Source organism: Mustela nivalis, assembly GCF_964662115.1.
Source record: "Mustela nivalis genome assembly, chromosome: 2".
Classification (NCBI taxonomy): Eukaryota; Metazoa; Chordata; class Mammalia; order Carnivora; family Mustelidae; genus Mustela; species Mustela nivalis.
Window position 1 is genome coordinate 78,081,922 of NC_139021.1, and position 5,948 is coordinate 78,087,869.

The following is a 5,948-nucleotide window of genomic DNA, read 5'->3' on the forward strand; positions in this document are numbered from 1 at the left end:
GTGATGGATGATCTCACGGCCAGAGAGAGCATGGAGCCTCCATGCCCCTGCTCCATACTGCCCTGTGCATCTCTTTCATCTGGCTACTCCTGAATTTTATTCTTTCTAATAAACCAATAAATGTAGGTAACCTGTTTTCTTGAATCCTATGAGCCACTCTAGCAAATTATGAAACCTGAGGAGGGGGTAGTGAATACCTTCGATTTATACCTGGTCAGTCAGAAGTCTGGGGGGCCTGAGACTCATGAACCAGCATCCAAAGTGGGGCAGTCTTGCAGGACTGAGGTTAACTGTGCGGTCTGCACTAACCCTGGGTAATCCATGTCAGAATGTAACTGAATTGTTGGACGACCAGCTGTGGTGTTGAAGAATTGGAGCATTGGTCAGATACAGAGAAAACACTTCATAAAGGTTATGATTTGGACCTGGCTTTTGAAAGAGATACATAATTCAACTCCCTATAAAGGGAAAGGGAAAGAAGCAAGATCCTCATGTTCTCAAGAAATCTATAGTACTGAATATATATTAATTATATGTATGAAGGCGTTACTTATTGAATCAACTTAAGAAGGCAGATCGATTAATGGTGCTTCATGACAGAGACGTCTTTTGTCCCTAGTTAGACATAAGGTCTTTGCACAAACTTTATAGAAAAGATCATAAGACTCCTTTAGTACCTCCTCCCCCTGCCCATTAATCCTGAGATTACATCATAGGCGGTCTTTTAGGAGAATAGGCAGGAAATTATGGATAAGATCTAATGAGGGCGAAATCTGTGAGCTCATCATCGGAATTGTGACCACGGATAGAGCTAAGGAAACATTCAGAGATTTGGAGTCCAAATTTTGGCACCTTTTGGTGTAGCATTTTGTCAAAGCCCCCCACGTGATCCCAACATGCAGCCAGGATTGAGAATCACTGCTCTCGTGTTTGCATCTCTTGTGAGCCAGGGAAAAGAAAAGAGTCACTCTCTCAGACCCAGGCAGATCTATGGAGCCTGTTGTCTAAGTAAGCCTGGTTGACATGAACCAAGGAAAAATTGACCAATGAGACTGGTCAATCTGAGCTGACACGTTTAATGCTCCTTTCTTCCCCAATCCCAATGAAAGAGTCATAGAGTCCTCCTAAGCAGGGAGAGAAGTCTTTTACAGTCATGTAAAATAAGGAAGAAAGGTATTGATGCACTAGAAATTTTGAGGAGGTAGGCGTGACTTGGTGGAGGTGACAAGAGAGGGGTCAAAGTACTAACAAGAAAGCCCTGACAAAGAAAGCTCATGTTGGGAATGAGTGAGTGAAATTTCCCCCAAAGACCTGGGAAATTCTCACATGTGAACTGCAAGAGAACGGGACTGTGAGACAGTCGGTGGGTGGAATTTAGGGTGGTTTGGCAATTGCACCAGTGCCCCACACACGGAACTGCCAGACGGCCTGGAGGGATTTGGGGAAGGCCCCCATCCATTACCAAAGACACAAAAACTCAAAATTTTCCCTCTGGGACTAACAGAACAGGAACCAACACAACCGCTGACAAAATCATCTCAAATTTCCAAGCCAGGTAAATATAGATCTCCTTTCGAAAGAAAACAAATCAAAACAAAATAAAAATCCCAGAATACAGGAAAAGATTTAGTACACAAAAAAAGAAAGAAAACTACTCTGAAGAATCCGAGCAAATGTTTAACCTACAATATAAACTTTTCTTCCAAAAAGCGGGGATTTTTAATTTGGATTTTCAACATGTTGGAAAGACATTATGGAGAAGAGCTACAAAAAAGAAACAATTGAGGGGCGCCTGGGTGGCTCAGTGGGTTAAGCCGCTGCCTTCGGCTCAGGTCATGATCTCGGGGTCCCGGGATCGAGTCCCACATCGGGCTCTCTGCTCGGTGGAGAGCCTACTTCCCTCTCTCTCTCTGCCTGCCTCTCTCCCTACTTTTGATTTCTCTCTGTGTGTGTCAAGTAAATAAATAAAATCTTAAAAAAAAAAAAAAAGAATATTCTGGAAGAGACACATTGTTGGCTCTGGCAGAGCTGGCCTGACAGCTTTTGCTTCCTGCCTATTGGAAGTCAGCAGCCATGTAAAAGTTATGACCACTTAAGATGACCAAGCTGTGAGAAACCCAAGCCATGCAGAGAGACCCCAGAAAGTGAGACAGCATGGAGAGAGAGAGAGAGAGAGAGAGAGAGAGAAATTTAGAGAGACCATGCCTTGGGACTGAGAAGACAGCATGGAAGTGGACCAGCCATCCCAGCTGCCCCAGCTAAAGCCATGTGATCAGAGATACACCACCCAGCCAAGGTACCAAATTCCTGAGCCTCAATATTATACGCAAAATAAAATGGCGGCTCCATGCCACAAAGTTTCAGGGTGGTTTGTTAAAAAGGAATCGATAGCAGGAAAGGCGGCCCACAGCAAACTGGGGTGCCTCACAGAGGCAGGAGGGTTTGGTGAATGTTGAAATCCCAAGCCATCTTCCCCAGCTCAGTTCCTGGAATTATGGGAAAAGGCAAGACACAGGCAGAGCTCCTCTGGGAATTCTGACCAGATCTAGGGGAAAGACCTAAAGCAACTCACTTGAGAGCTCCCCACAGTAGCCCTACAGAGAATCTCCTTTTCATTAGGACTCTGCTCACAGGCAGCCTCCAATCACCTCTCAGTCCCCTACCCTAAACACATACAAACAACCCAGGATTCCTAGACCTGTAAGAACAACTTTGATATGAAACACACGAAAGAAAGGAGATTTAGAGGAAACAGATTATGAGGGAAGGAGAAAACGGAGAAGCAAAATAATCATTGTTGTCCTTAAAGAAGGAGATATAGGCGAAGACACTGAATCCATAAAACAAAAACAGGATGCTATTAAAAAGAACAAGTAGTCCAAAAACAAAAAGAGCGATTTTGGAAATTAAATATATGATCGTATGTGCGAATAACTCAGCAAAAGGTGGGAAGAAAAGTTGGGGAAACTTTTTGGAAAAGAAAGCAAAAGTCAGAGATGAAAAATAATAAAGGAAAGACAAGAAAACTAGATGACCAGTACAGACCAATAATTATCTGTTCCATCCAAAAGAAGGAACAGAGAAGGAACAGAGAAAATGAAGTGGAGGAAATCGCCAATAAAGTAATTCAAGGGAACTTCCCAGAATTGAAGGGTATGACACACACCAAGTCACATCATCACGAAACCTCATAACATTAGTTAGAAAAAGAAGATTCTGCAAGGAGGGGGAGGGAGGAGAGAGAGGGACAGAGACTCAGAAAGAGAAAGGTCACATACAAATGAGAAGTAATGGAATGACTTAGAACTAACTTCTCAGTAGCAACACAGAGCAGTAAAAGACAATGGTGCAATGCCTTCCAAATTCTGAAAAATGGTCTTCACACTGAACTTACCTATCCAGACAAATTACGAACATGTGCAGAATGAAGACATTTTCAGACACAGGAAAAATTAATCTCCCACACACTTTTTTTAGGAAACTATGGGGAGTGTGCTTCATAAAACAAAGGAACGAATCAAGAAGGAAGAAAATAGGAAGTCCAGGAAACAGGCTTCCACACAATCGAACAATAAAGGGAATTCCCGAAACTTGAGCAAAGGCGGATCTCAGGATGACAGCAGCCAGGTCAGACAAGCGCTGGTCAGAGGACTTCAGCAAAGTCTCCCCTAAAAGACAGAGACAGAATGTCTGATATGAATGCTCACCTCAGAGATCTAGAACACTGGTAGAAAATTGGGGCTGGTTAAGTGTAATGCAAATGCAAGAGAGACCCGAAACAACTACAATCCAGAACAGCACCAACAAAGTGTGAACCCCTCATGTAATTTTACATTTATTACTAGTCACGTTTTAAAAAAAAAGAGCTGAAGAATGCTTGTCTAGCTCAGTCGGGAGAGCATGTGGCTCTTGATCTCGGGTTGGTGAGTTTGAGCCCCATGTTGGGAGTAGAGTTTACAGAAATAAACAAACAAACAAATAAATAAATAAAATTTAACCTAATTTATCTAAGATAGTATTTTACCATAAAATCAATACAGAATTGTTAATGAGATGTTTTATATTCTTTTTTCATACTAATCCTTTGAGAGCCAATGTGTATTTTGCAGTTACAGCCCACCTCAGTTTGCTCACTAAAATTTCTCAGAAATACTTGATTTTGACCTGAATTTAGTTTTCATTAAATTTGTAGCTGAAAAGGTTATTCACCTACCAAGTGTGTTCCAAATATACTTAAAATTTTTTCAAAAGCCATCAGTTATTATATTCAGATGTAAAATTAAATAATATTTAAAAATTAATTCTTTAGTTACACTAGTCTCATTTCAAGTACTCGGTAGCCACATGTTGCTATGGGAGAGTATACTGGACAGCTGAGGTACAGAGATCAAGAAGTTATTTGGAAAAGCAAAAGTAATCGTTGTCACTACATAGCTCAGCTTCAGATAACATACTCTCAGTATTCATTTAATCAAAATTATAATAGGAACTCCACTGGGAAATGGGGATGAGAAACATTCACTATGTCAAGGGAAGAAGAAGAAAGAAAGCTAAATCTTAAAATGTCTGAAACTAAGAAATTAAAAATTAGCAATATAATCCTATTAAACAGAAACAGAAGTAAATACAAAAGGAATCTGTCAACCTCACTCCAAGTGAATGCCTCTGGGTAAGTAGAACAGCGAGAGAATGGGCTTGGGACTTTTGCTTCCCTGAAACATCACAGTATTGGTTGACCCTTTAAACTCATGCATGCATGATTTTGATTTTTGAAAAGATCTTGACAAATGATCAGTGGACAATCTGTCCACAAGTGTGTAGGTTGAGAATTTTCTATGTAATATTCTCACTCTCTCACTCTCTCCTTCTCTCTATAAAATAAATCTTAAAAATATATATATATATATGGGCCGGGGGGGAGTTTGGTGTTCCTGGGTGGCCCAGTCAGTTGAGCACGTGACTCTTGATTTGGGCTCAGGTTGTGATATCAGGGTGTGGGATCGAGCAGTTTCATTTACCTGGTCCACTTCCCTTTAAAGTGGAGGGACAGGACTAAGCTCTGGTTAAGGGATGCTTCCCTAATCTCCCCATCCAGGCTTCTGACTCGTGGCTAAGGAACCCCTTCTTGTAGACAGTTCTTTTGATTTGTATCTCAAAAGATTCTCTACCTTAGGAAAAGAAAGGAGGAGGGAGAAATAAGGCATCAGTTAAGACTACTGAACCGACAGATTCAGAAATGGTAAACACACACCATCAACTAGAAGTGACGAGTCTCTGAACTTGATGTTCATTCCCAATCAACAGGGGAACTGACGAACCCCTTTGCCAGTGGGACTGAGTGAAATATCTCTGTCTTTTCCTGCCCATGTCCTCGTGTTTCATCACCCAGGGCTGCATGGCCCCAGTGCATGAGCTCTCTTGTTTGTTAGGTAGCCCCCGCATCTGGAAGCTACCTAACACCAGCTCCTCTGAGGACTCCTTCACCATCTACCATCGTCCGTCCTCCCAAAGTGTGTCCCGTGCTCCCCATGTGCCCACGTTTGAGACGGAAGCTCAGACCATGTCAGGTCGCCTTGCGCACCACCCTCCTTTGCCTCAGCTGCCAGACCTACAGTGCTGGGCTTAGGGACGGGGAAGACTCAGTCCCCATGAAAGGGCAGACAGCCTTCTCCCTGCCCCCAAGCCTGAACCCCTCCACCTGCCCCTCTGCTTCCTTTGCCGGATTCCCACCATCTGGGGTCCACCTCTGACTTGACAGACTCCTGTTGGTCACATCTGGCTTCAGAAAAAGAGACAAGGAGTTCGAAGGCCTACACTAATAGGCAGCACTTGGCAGACACAATAGAAGCAGCTGCTGTTTATAGCCCTTTTTAGGGTGGCCTCAAGTTGGACCTCACACTTCCCCTCCCTGGCTTTCCCCTGTGGGGCATTGTTTTACACAGAGCATC

At 42.9% G+C, this 5,948-nt stretch overlaps 1 long non-coding RNA gene across 1 annotated transcript; it reads right to left on the reverse strand.

Annotated features, from left to right (window-relative positions):
- Nucleotides 1–747: 747 nt before the first annotated feature.
- On the reverse strand, nucleotides 748–5,164 carry LOC309859521. The gene is made up of 2 exons (XR_014308744.1): nucleotides 5,019–5,164; nucleotides 748–3,668 (listed from the first exon to the last, which is right to left on the reverse strand). It is a non-coding gene; the product is annotated as an uncharacterized lncRNA (long non-coding RNA).
- Between the last annotated feature and the right edge of the window lie 784 nt (nucleotides 5,165–5,948).